The following is a 21,661-nucleotide window of genomic DNA, read 5'->3' as shown; positions in this document are numbered from 1 at the left end:
TGTCTTGTGTCGCTGCTATGTTGCGGTTTACAATTACAAAATTGTGTCCTGTATTACTGCTATGTTATTGTTTACACTTGTTGTGTCTTGTGTTATTGCAATATTATTGTTTACACTTGCAGAGTTGTGTATTGTGTTGCTGTCATTTAAACATACAAACTGGTGTAATGATAATGTTGTTTAGGCAAAGCACTGTTCTAATGCTATATTTTTCCTTACGCTTAGATAGTGCAATGGTAATGTTGTGTTAACATTATAGCAACATCACCACCATTTAAACAACACAACAATAATGCCCAATGACAACATTCATCAACAAAATATTCCAACTTCACACATCATCATTCATACCAAAATATATTCACATTCATAATGCCTAACCATTAGGCAACATTAGTCAACAAGATATAGTGCTTAAATTATTTTTCAACACTAAAATAAAATTATTTTCATGTCAGCTGAACTAACTTAAAACAGTGATTAAAATACATCAACAGCACTACAATTTCCATGGCATGTTGGACTGTGAAGAAACAGTATTTTGACTTGGATGGTTTGAACTACTTCCCACTTTCTTCTTTCTTCTTTCTTCTATTCTCTTTAATTTCTTGTAGTTTTCTTGTTGAGATTGCTGATTTACCATTCCATTTTAATTTACTGGTACTACTTGGTGTATAACCAATGTTACCAGTTACATCAGCTGATCTTGCCAGCTTTGCTTGACCAGTAGAGTATATCTTACTGCTAGGTATGCCAGGCTACAGGAACGGATAAAAAAGTTTAAGAATCAACATATACCAATGACTTATAATTTATAAATGATATAACAAAGTAAGAGACTTACATTTAGGACTTTAAAGCCATTTTCAGCTTGAAACACACCCATTCCTACTACTCTTTGCCTTTTGAATAGAGCATTGTTTCCCCTACCAATACTCATTCCTCTTTTTGTAGTTCCAGATATTGAAGATGATGTACAAAAATCAAAAGGTGCAGAAGAGGATTCTGAAAAAATAATAGGTACTGAAGGTGTTGTAGGTAGAGGAGTTGCAGTAGCACCTACTGAAATTGTTCTTTTGGGTCTCCCTCTTTTTTTTTTCTTGGGGAGGTTCAGTAATGGCTTCTGATGAAGTTTTCTATAAATATAAAAGGAATGTTATGAATTGAGAAAATTAGAACTAAATTCAAGCATCATGTACCTTTGGTCTGCCTCTTCCCCTGCCTGAACCATTACTTTTTCCTTGAGGAGCAACATTAGGTGCTTCTGGTGGAGCTTTCTACATATAAAAAAATGTTAACAATTAGAGTGGTGTTATAACATAATGAATTCATGTGAAAAAATTACCTTTGGTCTTCCTCTTCCCCTGCCTGAACCATTCTTTTTTCCTTGAGGAGCAGTATTAGTTGCTTCTGTTGGAGTTTTCTACATATTAAAAAAGAATGTTAACAATTAGAATACTGGTATAACATAATGAATTCAAGTGAAAAAATTACCTTTGGTCTGACTCTTCCCCTGCCTGAACCAGTAGCTGTTGCTACTGCTGGTGCAGTTGGTTCTGCTGATGGTGCTCTGTGAGGACAACCCCTTTTGTTGTGGCCTCTAACATAACACACACTACATGTCATTGCTAGTCCAGTTCTAGGCAATTTTCCTGACTTCTTTGTTTCCCTAACTTCCTGCTTCCTATTCTTAGCTGGTCTGCCAGGTAGGGTTGTGATTTCAGGTGGTGCAGCAACAATATTTGAAGAAACTGGCCACATTTCCATGTTTGTAAGTGGTTGAAGAACATTGGCATAAGTCTGCAAATATGTTTCCTTACTGTAGCACCTGTCAATATATTCATGCAGAGGATACTTTTTGAACAATATTGCAGCCACACCATGTGCACATGGTATGCCCTTTAATCGCCACACCCTACAACTACAAGTCCTCTTGACAATATCAACTTTGTGTTGACAAAGTCCTTCTTTCACTTCAAAACCAGAAACTCCATTAAACTGAATAGTACAATCCATAGACCTGTTGATGTTTTTCTCTAAAACCTTTAAACATATTGGAGAGTAATTGGACTTCCAAGTATTTGGAAACTCCCTTAAAGTGCCTATTCTTGTCATCAGCTTTACTCTGATTTCTTCAAGCATGGTAATGATGGTCTTGTACCTAGCTAGTAAGATCCATGCATTAAAACACTCTGATATGTTATTATCCACAGAATCATATTTCACTTCAGTGTTGAAGTAAAGCTTGCACCAGTAATTAATGTTGAAGTACATTAAGTCATCAATCATTTTTGCAGGACCAAGAAACTTCATCTTTGTATGTTTTTCCTCAAGTGAAACTCAAATGTACTTTTGGCTATCCTCCAAAATTGTTGTCTTCTTTGAAGACCTCTCCATTTCTTAGCCCAATTAGCTAAGATGTGCCTTGCACATCTTCTATGCTCAGATTGAGGTAACACCTGTTCAATTGCAGTAAACAGTCCCTACAATACAAAACATGCAATAAAACAAGGTAAAATTACTACATAATTACATTTACTTGGCTAAACTAGAAAAATAAGTACACATAATACAGAATACATACCTTCTGCATATCTGTAATCAATGTGAGACCTTCTCCTTCTCGAAGTCCTAGGTCATCCTTTATGCACCTAACAAACCAACTCCATGTATTTGTGTTTTCCTTTTCAACTACTGCCCAAGCAAGTGCAGCATCTGGTTATTACCATCTTTTCCAACAGCAACTAACAATTGCCCTTTACAAACTCCTTTAAGAAAACAACTATCTAAACTTATAAACTTTCTACAATGTACCCATGCCTTCTTCAAAGCATCAAAATAGATGTAGAAACTCAGAAATTTTGGTTTACCTTCTTCATTAGCCTCACCAAGTTTAACAACACAACTTGTCCTTGGATTTGTCCTCAGCAGCTCATCCTTGTAGTCAAGAATTCTTCCAAATTCCATATCACGATCACCCATGATATCTTTCAACACTTTAGTTCTTGCTTTTCTCACAGTAGTCTTACCAACATACAGTTTGAATTTTTTTCTTATCAACTCTTGCAGATTGAATACCCTTATATTTGGCTGTTCAATTATTCTCTCTATGAAGGTTTCAACTAAAAATTTTACATTGCACAAATAATTTCTGGTTGTCTTGTTGCAAGTATGTTTTGAAATGTAAGTTTTTATGATGAAGTCATTTGTGGTATTGTCAAGACCTACATACAAAAGCCATGGAAAATCATCCTTGCATCTAACTCTAACCTTTTTTGGTTCATTCACCCACTTCTCGACATCAACCCTCTTTTTAGTGCATATTTAGTCACAACTCTTCTAAATTTATTCACATCTTTAAAAACTATACCCAATTGCTAAACAACTTCCTTTACAGTTAGGTCATGAATGATTTTCTGGGCTGTTGGCCTTTTTTTTCTTGACAACTTAACAGATCTTGCCCTACCATATACAAAGATATCATGTTCTTCATCACCACAACAATCATCTTCATCTAACTCAAAACTACCCTCATCAGAACTTGCAAAGTAAGGCTCATCACCACCCAACCTTCCTTCATTACTTACTTTACTTGTTTCAGTGTCATGAAACCCTAGATCTAGTCCTGCTTCACCTACTGGTACCTCTGTATTGTCAGCTGGTACTCTCTCTTTTCTTTTTCTCCTTTGAAACTTCCTCTTTTCAGCTCTCAATTCCCTAACCTTCTCATGTACATCACTACCATACTCTTCATCATCATTATCTCCAATTAATTCTCCTTCTGATTCAATACTATCCTCAGTAGAGTAATCAGAACCCTTTACTTCTTTTTTTGAGAAATCACTTCCAGCAAGACCAACATCTTTATCATCAACTGTAGCATTACCTACAGCAACACTAGGTGCAGAAGTAATAGGTGAAGCAACACTAGCTGCAGCAGCACTAGGTGGAGTAGCAGTAGATATAGCAACACTAGGTGCAGCAGTAGATGTAGGCACACTAGGTGTAGCAGTATGTACTAAAGCACTATATGCAGTAGCATTGTCTGAAGTAGTGAAATGAGGTATGGTAGTGCAAGGGGGTGAAGTTAAAAAAGAAGTAAAAAGGTTCTCCTCATTTATATGGTCCTCACCTACCATAAAGTTAGGCCTATTATCAAAAGATGCACCAGATTCCTCCATATTCTCAAGACTTCCATTTTCTAAGAATTTTGGGGGGTCCACAACAATTGGTTCATCCACTAAATGCTTGACAAATACATCTACTTCATCTCCATTTTCCAAGGAACACATCATTTCAAAAAAATCCATATCATTATCCACGTCTACCAAAATGCCACTATTAGGTGGTTTAATACTAAAGGTGCATGTTTTGCTATATCCTAATTTTCTTATATAGTCTCTCAATTCAAAATATGACATCTTGTCAACATCAACATCTAAGAATTCTGTAAGTTTTCCACCTTTGTAAACCGGTGCTCCACTACTTAAATCTAACACTCCACCATGGTACCATCTTAGGATAATCAAAGTAAAATCACTCATGTTTGACCTGATGACAATAAACACTCAAATAAGACAAAGAAATATAGCAGATATATTATAAAAAATCAAGCATCAACAAACTTTAATATAACTACATCATGTATAAACAATGAAGAAAAAACACAAATTTATATCACATTAGTCTCTATCACATTATGCGACTAAGATGAGAAGGATAAAAATTGATTACATGAAAGTTGTTCTACTTCAGTACAAATTGAACACCTAAACAACAAAATAGTTATATGCACATACTACCACACACAATTTATTGCTTTATTTTTCAGATTAATAGTAAATCCTAAAAAAGCCCTAATTTTTAATGAACTCACTAAAACATTAACAAAAACCCTAAGTAGAGATGTCCTTAAGAACTTAAAATGTTGTTAATTGAAAACTTAGACAATTGTTTTAGCAAGAAACACAACTTATTTTGCACATCCTAAGCAGTCACCATATGCTTAGGGCAAACCATAATTAACAATAACAATAGTTTAGGGGAAAAACGACTACCTCTACTAAGTTAATGTTGTAATCGATGACTTGATCTTCGAAAATCCACAAAACATTATCACTAACATAATATTCACAAACTAAAAAGTCTAAATTCATATGTCAAGGTGGGAGAAAATTCATCAAGGGAAGAAAGAAAGAGAGAGGAGAGAAGAGAGAGGAAGTTGAAAGGGTGATAAGGGGTCCATTTAGGTTTTAGGAGGGAAATGACCTGAAAGACGTGGAACCCGCGTGTGTAAATACGAAGGGATTATGAATTAGTTTATGTTTCCAGCTCAGCCTTTAGGGGGGTAATAAATACATGAAAAAATAGATCGGGGGGGTGATAGGACTCCCGTGAAGATTAAGTGTGTAGTTGGGATTTGAGGTAAAGCTTGGATGGTCTTTTGACCATTTTCTCAAGTCTTGAATGAAGGATTAGTGACATTGACCAACTTAAAGGGTCAAACATAATTAGAAAACTTGATTAAGTTAATTGTGGACTTGATTAATATTTTTAAAACTTTCTAATCTTTTCAAAAATACAAATCAATCTATCTCTCCTCTCTAAATCAACCGTCTCTCTCCTCTCTCTCGATAATTTCTTTCAACTTTCTTTCAACCAGTAGTTCTGCAAAATTTCTCCTTTCAATCCCCGACAACTTCAACCTTCGGCGATAAATAATTGGGCGAGTTCCTTTTCGACTTTCAACCGTCAATCGACGTGACAACAGTGTTCTTCGGCGATAACTACTTCGAGTTCTTTGTCGTCTCATTTCTTATTTCACAGGAAAAAATTATGTCTTTTTAGTTATGAAGAAAAAGAGAAACTTGAGTGTAACACCCCAACTTAGGAAGGAGTCCCACATCGGTAAAACACAGGAGGGATGCTGGGTATATAAGTAAGCAAGTCTTACTCCCTAGTGACATGTTTTAAAGCTGTGTGGGCCTGGACCTAGAGTGGATAATATCACTAGTGGGTGGAGGAGTTCAGGGGTATCTCGGGCCTTCGTCGTGGCCAGGGCCTTGGGTTGGGTCATGACATTAAACCAACTTCTCTTCTAGTATTGGTTAATAATTTCAATATTTTTTGCTTAAATTTAAAATGTGGACTGAAGAAAATCCTAATTTCTGATATTTTTTCTCTACTCTTCCAATGTGAAATATAAGTTTTTATAGTTATTGTAGTTCTTGTTGTCGAACTGTTGATTTGATTTGTTAGTGTCTGTTGAGTTATTTGATGTTTAATTTTTGTTGTTTATGTTTATACAAATGCAAAACAACAATATTGGTAATTTTTTATCACAGTTGATGTTCTTAGTGTGTGTGTTGTGTTGGTGTTGCTGAGTTAATTTATTGTTTTTCTTGGTAAAAATAATGTATTTGATATTAAATGGTGATAGTGCTGTTATTCTATCGAACAAAATTCTGGTACTATTTTTTTTTGTAATAGATGAATTATCTGATGCAACAGATGAACCATCTGATGTAATGGATGATAATCTGATGCAACAGATGAAAATATGATGCAACAATAAAAATATGATGCAACAGATGAACAATCTATCAGTTCATTCATGTTTTACAACAGATGACTTTTATGTTTGAAAGAAATCTAAACAATATTGACAGTTGATAACAATTTCAACAGATAACACATTTGGCAATAAATGAGTGATTTGTTTCAACAGATAAGTGATTTGTTTTTATTGTTTCCAATGAATTACTCTTCTGTTGCAACAGGTTGGTTATATATTACAACAGATAACTTACCTGGTGCAACAGATGAGTGATCTTTTTTTATTATTTCCAACGGATTACTCATTCGTTGTAACAGTTTGGTTATATATTGCAACAGATAACATATTTGGTGCAACAATTGATTGATCTGTTTCAACAGATGAGTCATCTATTTTTATTATTTCCAACAGATTATTCATCCATTACAACAGGTTGGTTATATGTTGCAACAGATAACCTACCTGGTGCAACAGATGTATGGTCTGTTGGAACTATTATTTTACTATTATGCATGTTAGATTTATTGTTATCCTTTTATAATGATGCATTAATAATTTATAATCTATTTTATGTTCCTATTAATTTTAGATAATATGGCTTCCGAAAGAAAAAAAACCGAGCTTCCGAAAGAAAAGAAACCGAATCAAGTCCAAGTAAAGGAACAAGTGAAGCAGCTAGGCTACATCTACCACTCTATGAGCTTTCTTAACAAGCATTATCTCAATCAGGAGTAGAAGATAATGAGCATGGGAGGAGAAATATTTCAAAAGAGATGATCCAAATGTTAATATCCCTTCCACCAAAGAGTTGGTCAAAACCTTCAGCATTGGTAGTTATCCTGTGAGAATACAGTACGATGGTGCCACAAATTTAACTGGTGATTTCGCGGTTAAGTTATCCACGAGAAAATCTTTCGACGCCTTCAAAAAAATACTTTGAGAAAAAAAATTGGATGCTTATTTCAGGGACTACTGCTTTGGGAATATCTTGATTTGTCGGAGAACAACAATGCTCATTTCCAAATAAAAATCTTATATGATTTTCTCAAGCATAGGTTTATGTATGAAAATAAAGGTAAGATGGATGAGGTGTGAATAAATTACTGTGGCAAACCTTTTTGTTTTGGTTGGAGGCAGTTTTTCATAGTTACTAGATTAAAATATTATCCTCCTTCTTCTTCTCAAGTTATACCTATTCTAACCCAAAAACCAGCACGCCCAAAAAAGGCAAAGGCAAGTCGAGTAATCATGATGACCTGGTGTCCCTTGTTGGTCCAAGCTTCAAAACATAAATTTGATAGAAGCGTTGAAAGGTAAAAGACTTTTAAAGATGCACAAGCAATCATTGTGTTTGGTTTGGTTGTACATAATATTCTTTGGGCGAGAGATGTTAGCAACAACATACCACTTGGTTTAATAAAGCTCTCCGAAGATCTTGAGGCATTTAACAACTATCCTTGGGATTATGAAAGCTTCAAAATGACTGTCAAATATTTGTTGACTCCATTAACGCCAAACACAGTTAACTTATATGACTTTCCATGGGCTTTCATGGTCTATATTTTTTTATTATGATTCCTTTTTTATATTCAATAATGCTTTTAATTTATTTGTGTTATTTTATAGGCTTGGGCGTTTGAAGTTATTCCTTATTTGAGATAACAAGTGAACTACCAGGAAGAAGTTTCCTATCCTAGAATCCTGAAATGGGGTATCGGTCAAAACTGATAAAAATACAAAAAAAAATTATCTCTTCAACCCCTGAAGAAAATAGTAAGTCTAATTCTAATTAAATTTTTTATTTTAATTAATAATTTTTTTGAATGATTTCATCATCATTCTAATATATGTACTGATTTATTTTAGATTGTCCATCCGTGGCTTATTCCGACCAATTGAGAGTTGAAGATGCTATTTTTTCTTACTTTACGATCTGTGCAAACTTTATAGTACCATAAGGTCATTGATAGAATAAAATAAGAATTATTTGGAGCAACAACCATAACAACAAAACTAGTTTTAGAGGGTAGGCTTGTTGTTGTTGATGATGGTAGTGGTAGTGGTGCAGCTGTTGGGGCTAATGATGCTCCTCTTACAGTTTTTGAAACAACAAACTATTATGATTATGATCATACTAGTTATACAGATTTTGCCACTTCTAGCGAATATTCTGCATGCAAAGGTAAGACTGCAAGATGAAATATGATGTAGTGATTAATGTTATTAATGCATTAACTGCTTCTATAAAGGAAATCATAACTAAGAAGGGTTTCATTCCATCAAAGAAGATTTCATATCCATACACTCCACTAGAGATCAATGTGGCTAAGAGGAGAAGGGAAAAATTTTCCAAGGCATCGAAAAAAGCAAAATTACAACTCCTCTGTCTTTATCTTGCACCTTTGATCAATGTACAAGGGTCACAGGAGAGAAGCATGAGCTGAAAAAGGTGAATGTATATCATCTGTTCCAATAAACTAACAGACATATATCTGTTTCAACAGATGATACATCTGCTAAAAATTATTAAACACATATATACATATGTTGTAACTTTTGTCTAACCTGTTGCATCAGATCTGTTATCTGTTGCAATTGTTGTCTTACCTATTACATCAAATGTATTATCTGTTGCAACATATGTCCTTCTGTTTCAGTGAATCAAATAGGTCTTGGTACTATTTTAATTTATACCAACAGATGAGTCATATGTTGTAACAAATGGGGCATCTGTTCAAAATTATCGTATAACTCTATTTTACCTGTTTAAATTTGTCCCAACAGATGATCCATCTATTGCAACAAATAGATAATCTATTATATATATATGTGATTGGCATTGAAAATTCTTACTTTTTAGGTGGATGTCACAGTAGAAGCTACTGCTGAACAACATAATATTACAGTTGATAATCCATCAACTGCTTCCAAGGAGGAAGAAAAAGTAAAGCCTGTAGTTTGGGAGAATGGAAGACTTACTTGTTTGAAGGGTTCAACATCTCGGACGAGGCTCCAAAAAACTAACAAAGTTGATCAACAACTATTCAGAATGGATTGTCGATGGGTTGTTAAAGCATCATGTCGGCAGGTACATAAATCATTTTTAAAGATATTGATTTATACAATTATTATTGTAAAAATATGACATTAGCACATATAAATAATGTAGAAAACAAAATGACGAACACTACAAAGTGAACAAATCGAGTCTTGATTTTGATCTGTTCGACTTTGTTGATGCACATTCCGAAATGAAAGATTGATTCTATTTGATGTCACAGCCCCAAACTTGCTGGAATGATGAGGTCTAAATTTCATACATATTACTATTAATTAATACTTTATTTAATTATATCTGTGTATTAATTTTATTGTCACGACATCTGAAATATTTGATAATATGTGCAGCACATCGATTTTATTTTTTACTACCTCCGAAAGAAGGCAAAGTTGCAAACACAAGAACAATACAAATATACGATAGGAAATTATTTGTAAAAAGTTTATATCAATAATGCCTACAATAGGTATTGTAAACAACAGCCGAAAGTTTTCTGAAATGAGGAATACTTAATCAACATCATCAAAGATTTTAGCATTCTAGCTGGCTTACATTGGCATTTGGTCGACGAAGTGTACATCTCAATCAATTATGGTGATGAATTCCATTGGGTGTTGGTTGTCATCATTCTAAAAAAGAGGCGCATCCGAATTTATGACTCGATTTCATGAAAGAGACGTTTTGGGTCGTCGTCTGAGATACAAAAGCTGACCAAAATATTATCTACTTACCTTGATATGAGTAGCTTTTTGGACTAAAAGGTTCATACTAATTGGTCGATGATTGAAGCATATGGGGATAAAATAAGTAATTCATTCGATGTAGAATATGTTGAAGGAATTACTCAACAATCCATTGGTAGCCTGTAAGTATCATGATTTATTTTCATTTCATATATTTCACAACGCTTACATGAATTGCAAGATATGGATAATCTATTTTTTAAAATGCAGGGATTGCGGTATTTTTATTGATGCTTACACCGAGTATTTGAGCGATGGATTACAATTACCAAATGATGGACTGATGCTAGATTACTCCGCAAAAGCTATGCTGCTCTTTTATAGAAATACGGAGAAGCGAAAGCGCAGAAACCATACACAAGAGACATTAAAGATCCACGACGACCAAAGCTGAATTTCATAGCACCGGAGAAGAACAACTTATCCATATTGAGTAGATCTTTATAGTTTTAGTTTGTCAAAGTAATGACCTCTTCTTAGGAATTCTAGGCATCAAAGGTTAAATTGTTGATTTATTTGTAGAGTAGATCATTTATACCCATAATAATTTTTTTACATTTCATTTATTAGTTGAGTTATTTCTTGTAATTTCTTAAGGCTTCGATTTATTTTGTGTTGTCTATGAATTTAATTTAATCCTTAGTTTTGAACTTATTAAATGAAATGAAATACTAGATTCAAATATTACAACAGATGTATCATCTGTTGCAACAGACGACATATCTGTTGAAAATTATCAAACAGATTTAGACATATGTTGCAGTATGTAGGTCATCTATTGGAAATTATTAAACAGGCCTTCCTACTATTGTGATTTGTTCTAATAAATTACCTATCAGTTGTAATAGATATACTCTATGTCGCAACAGATTGCATATCTATTACAACAGATAGACAGAATCATCTGTATAATACAACAGATGACCAACCTATTGCAACAGATAATCAATATGTCACAACAGATAGACAATATATTACAACAGATAGACAATTTGTTGCATTTTAAAAAATTTAACTTTTTTCAAACATAAAAAATTGTCACTACAATGTAATGTGAAGTGACTTGAAATAAAAAATTATTATGGTGTTTGTTTATGTACATCTTTGTAACGCCCCGAAATCGGGTCCCGAGATGTCACATGGTGCTTAGGATCACAAGTGACCCCAAGGTAACCCTTCTACTGTCATAACTCATAAGCAACTAAACAAAAAGTATAAATCTATACAAGTCTGCGGAAAATAACCCTTTTCTAAATATGATAGATACAAAACTAAATTTACAAGATTACAACTTTGCTTTTACAACCAAAACTAAAATGGAATACATCAACTTCTACTGACAATCTATGAAGCCTCTACCAGTACTGACTGTAGGTAGCCGGGTCATGACTCCCGACTAACCCAACTCAATACGACTGAATAAAGAAAATACAACACTTCTCGAACTATATAACTAACTCAAGCCCTTGAATCAAAAGGACTCATTACCTGCTGACTGGATGCTGCGAACTGACTGGATCTGAAGATGTACACTATACTTTGTACCTACATTCCGAGAAAATATAGCCCACATACGAATATGTGGGTCAGTACTATGAAAACGTACCGAGCATATGGGGGTGCAATACATATATAAAATAATGTCTTAATATCATCACAGTTTATAAAATTATGCATGCTGATATAAATGACTCACTTAGCTCGAATTAAAATCATCATAATCATAAGAGATTAAAAATATATCGGGTGAAACATGCGAGTCATCATAATAAATTTCAATTCACTTCCATCTCGATTCCAAATCATCAAAGCAATCAAATCTCATAACAATTCTCTTTGGAATATATGTTCTTTAAATCTTTCGAAAATAATGACTTTCTCAAACTCAGTCTTTCAAATAAATATGTTTTCATCGCAGATAAAAGAATAAGACTTTTCATATTAGATAGGAGAATACACACTCACACATTGGGAGATCTCATAACCGACATAAACCATGTGAGCCACATGGAGTCCAACGTACAACCCACGTTGGGGAGAGTCGTCCTATCCTTGCCATCGGAGTAGGACTATAAGTATCAAATCCAAAAACTAGTGATCACTATATATAATCAGCCTCAATTCCGGCTCCTACGGGGGCACGTAGTTCTAGGAAAGTATCAACACAGCTATACCTCTCACTCGGTGCTAAACACTACTCCCGGACTTAGCTCAGATCTTTTCAAAGAAAATCCATCATAAAATAATTCAACAATTCACAACGGGAGCCATCATGCTATCCCTTTTCATAAGAAATCAAAATGTGGATTTCTTTTCTCATTCGAGTTCAAAAATAACTCTTTCAATACCAAAAGGTCAAATCATTCAAATCTCAAGGTGTGCATAACACATTATTTTCACAAAAATCATAATTCTCAAATAGGGTTCAAAACCTATATATCAATACTTGAGCAAAATATTTCAAGATTCACACTTTATGTAGCAAACATGTATAATTCATATGAAAATCTAGAGATTCAACTTCAAACATGATATTAACATCAAAACTCAAGGAATTTATCTTCAAGACATCATAAAAATATAGTAGTTTTTTGATCAAGAACGTAGGATAATAATTTCTATCTCAAATTCATATCAAAGCATGTAAAATCATATATCTTTGTAAAATAATACAAATTTTGGGCACAAGAACGAAAGGATGTTCTTGTTGAAAACCCCCACATACCTTAAACTTGAAGCTTTGAATGAACTCTTGACCTCGGGACTCTATTCATGAAAATAATGAGTGTTTCTTGTATCCCTCGGAATGGGGATTCCGAATCTCGAAGAATCATTGAAAACTCATGGTTGAATCTTGAGATATTTGAATTTTTAGGTTGAAACCCTAATGAATGTTCTTGGTGATTTTGAGAGAAAGTAAACTTATTTTGGTGTTATGGGAGTTTAATCCCGTGTTATAGACATATATAGGGGTGTTTTTGGCACTTGGAAGTGAGGTATGCGGCGTTGCTTATCGCACACATTTAAGTATGCGCCGCATTGCTTATCGCACACATTTAAGTATGCACCGCATTGCTTATCGCACACATTTAAGTATGCGCTGCATTGCTTATCACACACCTATTCCAGTAGCCATGTGCGATTGGTTAGGCGATGCACTCTACTTCGCAAAGCCATAACTCCTTGCTCGGGTGCCGGATTTTGATGAAATTGGTATCGTTGGAAAGATAATTTAACTATCTACAATTTGATAGGTCTTGGTGTGAAAAATTCCATGTATTTTAAGAGATATACACGTTTGAAGTTGACCCTTGTAGAATCGAATGTCAAACTTTTTATGAATCAATTGGTCTTAGCTCAACTTTGTTCTAGGTCATTGCTATGAACATTTTTCACCTCTAAACTACTCCATAGACTAGGATAATGATCATGCAACTTGTATTCATGTGAGAATCACTTGGATTAGAGCTTAGACGCATAGGAATGACAGTTAGAATTCCAGCACAAAAATATGGGGTATTACATTATCTCCCCCTTGGAAACATTCGTCCTCGAATGTGGATAATTAACCTGAAACATAGAGGAATCTTAGTCTTCAAGCCATCATGTGTAACTGATAGAACTGAATCACTGGATCTTAAGAATAATGAGCTACTGAACTGGTCTTCAAGTGCATGAATCCTCAAGAAAAATAACTATATGGCTAAGATAGAAATGAGAGTGTCAATTTATGAGTAACCATTACTTTGCACTGGATATGATCTCATGAGAAAGGATGAGAGGTTTATGACATGAAAACTCGGGGTATTACAACATCCCCTTCTTGGGATCGTTCATCCCCGAATGATAATAATTTGATGAAATTACTAGGAAGAGACTGTGATACTACACCGGATACTTACGAACTGAATCATGACTTAATATCTGAAACTGAAACTGATGCATGAACTGATATGAATTCATAATTTAATTGGACACAAACACATTGCCTCTTGGAATGTACATACGTATAAGACTGCGGATAGTAAGACTAGCTAGAAAATTAAGAATCTCTAGGAGCTTATCTCCTTGCTTGCTAAATTAGATTACAAGCTATATGGACTGGATCATACTGACTACCCATACTCAAATGAAGTATTTCTTTAGCACTTTTCTAGGAAATTCTATTGACATTAGGGAGCAAAGAATTTTGGACATGCTCTGAACAAGACATCCGACTAAGGAATCACAACATTGATATAACTCTATAGCATGGAATATAAATATATAACTCATAAACTAGGATAGGATTGCTAGGCCGTATGCAACACAACTTCTTACTTTCAAGCTTAGCATCACTTCTCAAATGCTCTCTCAACTATACTATTCCCCTTAAATACCATACTCATTCGATTCAACTTATAATTATCATATTGGCACTGCGAAATCTTTCTACTAAGGTCTAAACTAAACTAAGTTCTCTCACCATAATCAAGCCTAGCACTAAATCACAAGATACAACATGCCAAACCGCAATACTAGTCTAAACCACAAAGTTCAATATTCTATATCTTCTTAGAGCTCACACCCTAAGCATAACATGCCTTACCACTTCAATGACTAATTTAAAACTCTTGATATGGATTCACTAGTGCATATTGCATTCATTCTTACACCCAACATGACATTCAATCTTATCATTAAAAATCACATATAACTTTAAGGCAAATACCCCTAAAGGCATACTTCGCATATTCGCTAAACCTTTATCAACAATAATTTTCTTGCACTATTCTTAAAAACATACACACAATTTCTAACTAACCATGACATATATCACAGACTTGGCCTCAATCTTACTTCACACTTTACCCTTAGATAGAAAAGCATAAATAATCTTTCTTAATGAGGGTCATCAACTCTCTCACATATAAACCATTGCTTATCCACTATCATCACCACTATCTTAACATAGGAAAAGGTCACCAAAGGGATAACACATATGAACCAGAAGCACGAAAACTATAATACATAACATTAACACTTATCTTTGTCCTGAGGAATAAAATATCAAAGGCATGGATTCATTAAAGAAATCTAAACTGAGGACATGCATGATATAATGCGAACTTCACTAGTATCATGAGTTTAAAAATAGTTCATACTCTGAAACATGAGTTTATATTTATCATAAGTTATTCAACATAAGACTGGAGTTCATAGATTCATAAGAGATAACTCGAATCACAGAGTGAAGCTGTTACATGCTTGCTAGAAGCTGAGAATGGGCTTGAGCATACATGATAGGTATAAGCACAGGCCTGTGGCATGGATTTGTCAAGCAAAGTGATGGATTTGGTGTTGCAATGACTGAAATCCAAGGAATACTCTAAAGTAAGAAGGGATCACTATCTCATCATAACTCATTATTGACATGTATCACAATCTAATTCTCAAAACTTGGTTTGGTTCTTCACTAACCATCTCCCCCTTATGTCAAAGCTGGTATTCTAAGTATGATGGTCTACTCTATATCCTCGAGAATAAGCCATAATTTCATCATTCTATTATCTACACAAAAATGCTAAACTCACAAGATAAACTAATTTCAAACTTACCAACTTCATTCTTGAACAACCCATCCCTATGCCATCCTCAACTTTCTAGCTTCAATAATCATCATCAAAGACTTACACTCTTATTTGCAACCATATCTACATCTCTAATCACATAATCATAGCCTACCAAGATCATACTTCTATACTTATATTTTTCCCACACCATGAGAATAAAATCATACTAAAAAGACTCAACATCTTCAATCATAACTCCTTAACTTAGCTATCAAGAACATCATAAATTATCTAACTAGCCTTTCTCCACCTAGAAACTCAACGTTACTACTAAACCCACAATATGCAATAATCCTCAAAAAATAATACAACCCCATAGCACCTTGGGTACAGCTATACACCATACTTAATTACGAACACATGATCTTACACTCTTGCATACACTGTTCAGGCCTACTAGATCACCTCCATATAACTAGCATAAAAAACAGAGCCATCAACTGTTCAAACTTAATGTCTAGAGCTAAACTTGATTTACAACCCAATCTCACACATAATTTTTACTTCAAAACTATAGAACATAGCATTAAGAAAAACTAGTACACAATGACAATCGATCATAATCATATGGCATATCTTATTCATAATCTGTTAACACATCCTCCTTCTTCACATTATTACTATTTACCCATCTTCACACCTAAATTACTTTCATAGCTCTATAAATTTCAACTAAACTTCCTCTTGCAATATCAGGAAAGCCTAAATTAACAATACTCAACCACCAAGTACTTCCATCAAAACCTATACTTTCCTAGCACAACAAATACCATCAATAACTATTTTCATACTTCAAGCAAACAACAATCCACCTTAACTAATAATCTCCTTCTCTAACTTTACTAAACTAACAAACAAGGGTATATCACTTCATTACTAATTCAATCATAAGCAAAAATTCAACTATATATATTCAATAAATCTCCCTTACCACCATTCTTGCCACTACACTTCTAATTCCAAAAGTTTAACTAACACAAGACTTTCAACTAAATGTTACTACTTCTGTTACTACACAGAAACCCACACTTTCAACTAACACCAGAACAACAAGATAAACAACAAGTTGCTAGTGAATCGAAATAAGCCTCACGCGGCTTCACTAGACTTTGGTTTTGTGCTTTGATTAAGAAAATTATATGAATAACAAAGCAACTATGCTAGTGAATCAAAATAGGCCTCACACGGCTTCACTAGACTTTGATTTTTCTCAAACATAATGATAACAAGATTACATAATACAAGAGATAAAACTTGACACACAATATTCAACGATCTAAGAATACACCTTACTCTGTCTTAATTAAATTACTCATAAGAAAGAGGGCATAACTTAAATTTGAAGGACTTATAACACACTAGAAGGCTCCTCTCAAGCCACCTTATGAAACTTCTGCCAACAAATATAAGAGCATTATCTAGGGAGGAAATTAGAACTTGTTGATCATGCTGTCTCAAGAATAATACATAGATAAGGAAGTATAGATTATCATTATGGATTCTGAGGAGAAATTTGAAAGCATATCTGACTCAGGCTTAGTGCACGATTTCTACAGGCCTGATAAAGCACTTCAATTTTTTGAACTCAAAAGTACTAATAGGATACTTTTGTAGCTCTCTTACAATTCCATAACTATCTATGGAGAATTAAGCTCAACTGCTTCTGATACCTTGGAAATAAGACAGAGATGGCCTGAGTAGAGTAAGATGTGAATCTGTATAAGTTTCTTGGAGAACTTTTTGATAGCACGATTTAAGACTTGAAAGAATGGAGACATTTCCTAAATGCCCTGTAGCCTCTCGAAGAAAAGTACAGACGTCTTTGTACCATTCTGCAAGACTCTACTAGACACGACTTCATAGACACCCTAGGACACTTGAACTCTGTCTCTGATACCAAGTATGTAACTACTCGAAATCGGGTCCCAAGACGTCACACGGTGCTTAGGATCACAAGTGACCCCAAGCTAACCCTTCTACTGTCATACCTCATAAGCAACTAAACAAAAAGTATAAATCTATACAAGTCTGCGGAAAATAACCCTTTTCTAAATATGATAGATACAAAACTAAATTTACAAGATTACAACTTTGCTTTTACAACCAAAACTAAAATGAAATACATCAACTTCTACTGACAGTCTATGAAGCCTCTACCAGTACTGACTGTAGGTAGCCGGGTCATGACTCCCGACTAACTCAACTCAATACGACTGAATAAAAAAAATACAACACTTCTAGAACTATATAACTAACTCAAGCCCTTGAATCAAAAGGACTCATCACCTGCTGACTGGATGCCGCGAACTAACTGGATCTGAAGATGTACACTATACCTTGTACCTACATTCTGAGAAAATATAGCCCACATACGAATATGTGGGTCAGTACCATGGAAACGTACCGAGCATATAGGGGTGCAATACATATATAAAATAATGTCTTAATATCATCACAGTTTATAAAATTATGCATGCTGATATAAATGACTCACTTAGCTCGAATTAAAATCATCATAATCATAAGAGATTAAAATATATCGGGTGGAACATGTGAGTCATCATAATTAATCTCAATTCACTTCCATCTTGATTCCAAATCATCAAAGCAATCAAATCTCATAGCAATTCTCTTTGGAATATATGTTCATTAAATCTTTCGAAAACAATGACTTTCTCAAACTCAGTCTTTCAAACAAATATATTTTCATCTCAGATAAAAGAATAAGACTTTTCATATTAGATAGGAGAATACACACACACACATTGGGAGATCTCATAACCGACATAAACCATGTGAGCCACATGGAGTCCAACATACAACCCACGTTGGGGAGAGTTGTCCTATCCTTGCCATCGGAGTAGGACTATAAGTATCAAATTCAAAAATTAGTGATCATTATATATAATCAGCCTTAATTTTGGCTCCTACGGGGGCACGTAGTTCTAGGGAAGTACCAACACAGCTATACCTCCCACTCGGTGCTAAAGACTACTCTCGAACTTAGCTCAGATATTTTCAAAGAAAATCCACCACAAAATAATTCAACAATTCACAACGGGAGCCATCATGCTACCCCTTTTTCATAAGAAATCAAAATGTGGATTTCTTTTCTCATTCGAGTTCAAAAATAACTCTTTCAAGACCAAAAGGTCAAATCATTCAAATCTCAAGGTGTGCATAACACATTACTTTCACAAAAATCATAATTCTCAAATAGGGTTCAAAACCCATATATCAATACTTAAGCAAAATATTTCAAGATTCATACTTTATGTAGAAAACATGTATAATTCATATGAAAATCTGGAGATTCAACTTAAAACTTGATATTAAATCAAAACTCAAGGAATTTATCTTCAAGACATCATAAAAATATAATAGTCTTTTGATCAAGAACGTATGATAATAGTTTCTATCTCAAATTCATATCAAAGCATGTAAAATCATATATCTTTGTAAAATAATACAAATTTTGGGCACAAGAACGAAAGGATGTTCTTGTTGAAAACCCCCACATACCTTAAACTTGAAGCTTTGAATGAACTCTTGACCTTGGGACTCTATTCATGAAAATAATGCGTGTTTCTTGTAGCCCTCGGAATGGAGATTTCTAATCTCAAAGAATTATTGAAAACTCATGGTTGAATCTTGAGATATTTGAATTTTTAGGTTGAAACCCTCATGAATGTTCTTGGTGATTTTGAGAGAAAGTAAACTTATTTTGGTGTTATGGGAGTTTAATCCCGTGTTATAGATATATATAGGGGTGTTTTTGGCACTTGGAAGTGAGGTATGCGGCGTTGCTTATCGCACACATTTAAGTATGCGCCACATTGCTTATCACACACCTATTCCAGTAGCCATGTGCAATTGGTTTGGCGACACACTCTACTTCGCAAAGCCATAACTCCTTGCTCGGGTGTCAGATTTTGATGAAATTGGTATCATTGGAAAGGTAATTAAATTATATACAATTTGATAGGTCTTGGGATGAAAAATTACATGTATATTAAGAGATATATACATTTAAAGTTGACCCTTGTAGCATCAAATGTCAAACTTTAGATGAACCAATTGGTCTTAGCTCAACTTTGCTCTAGGTCATTGCTATGAACAATTTTCACCTCTAAACTACTCCATAGTCTATTATAATGATCATGTAACTTATATTCATGTGAGAATCACTTGGATTAGAGCTTAGACGTGCAGAAACGATAGTTAGAATTCCAGCACGAAAATATAGGGTAGTACTATCTTTTTCTTTATAAACAGGCTCCAAGCATCTAGTTAGTACCCCATAAGCCCAGACCTCTTGCATATTTTCCATAATGCTGTCACACAGAGCATCTATTTCTGTGTCGATCGACAAACATTCGATGTATGCAAGCGTGTATGACCCGCACGCGGCATCAATTTTTTTGAAGATCTATGTCCCTGTTTTGACCTTTAAAATCCCATGCTTTCTTCATTAGCACTTCCACTGACAAATGATCCATCAGTTTACTCTGCCTCAATAAGTTGGGGAACAACTTTAATAGTGGCTGCATGTGGGTAAAAAAAAATATCGTCGTCAAAAACAGGTAAGTTGTAGTCATAAACCTTAATCTTTCCCTCCTCGAGTAGTATCTCAATAGTGAGAAAATGTCTGAATTCCACATTTATGACTATAAGAATTCTATTTGCCTTGGTCCAGCTCTTTCTATGTGGAAATGACCTCTTCCCTCTAACATAGTTAATCATATCTTCATTCCATTTGAACGTAAAAAATAACCAATCAAATCCCAGGCCACCAGGAGTGTCAACCAACCTACTGAGCCCATTATACCTATTCTTGAAATTATTGTAGAAGTTGAGGTTCATTATACTATTGGTAGCATCATAAGTATTGGGGTACGCTAATTATCTGCCCCTAATGAGGCAGAGAATTTCATCAACATACTGTGATATAAAAATACAATTTTTAAATAGGTTATTAATTGTAAAGAATAATATCATAGTGGAAAGATGCAATAGATGGTTCATCTGTTGTAGAGGGTTCTATGAATTTGATCACAGATTACCCAGCTGCAACAGATGGGTAATCTATTGCGACAAAACCACCACCAGTTGTACCAGAATACCCAAATGTTGCAACAGATAACACATCTATTGCGTAGCGTCTTCTTCATGGAGTAGATTAGAAAGATAGGTTAGGAAAAGAAAACCAATCCACATACCACTTACGCATATTTGTTATATTCTTGAAGTCTTGGGCGCGAAAGGTATGCATGGTATATTCTTGTGCAGGTTTCTTGGAATTCATGGTCTGTTGCAGTTCTTTCTTCTCTTCATCGGCAAGTGCCGTGTATATGTCGGTAACATCCCATATTTTTTAGGCTAGATTTTGAAGCTTTATTCTTACGTGTGTTGACTCTAATCCTATGAATTTATTTTGAATAGACATATCATAATCTCCTAGTGTGTGAAGTGATTTCTAGGTGAAAAATGTTTATAAGAATCACTTAGAACAAAGTTAAGCTAAGATCCTTTGATTTGTCCAAAGTTTGGTAATCAATTCTACAAAGGTATACTTTGAATGTGTATAACCTTTTACAGACATAGAATTTTTTAGATCAAGACCCACCAAATTATATATAATTGAGTCAATTTTCCAACGATACCAATTTTGTCTTAATTCGATACCCAA

This window comes from Capsicum annuum, chromosome 7 (assembly GCF_002878395.1).
Source record: "Capsicum annuum cultivar UCD-10X-F1 chromosome 7, UCD10Xv1.1, whole genome shotgun sequence".
In the NCBI taxonomy this organism is placed as follows: domain Eukaryota; kingdom Viridiplantae; phylum Streptophyta; class Magnoliopsida; order Solanales; family Solanaceae; genus Capsicum; species Capsicum annuum.
This window is presented reverse-complemented; position numbering follows the sequence as displayed.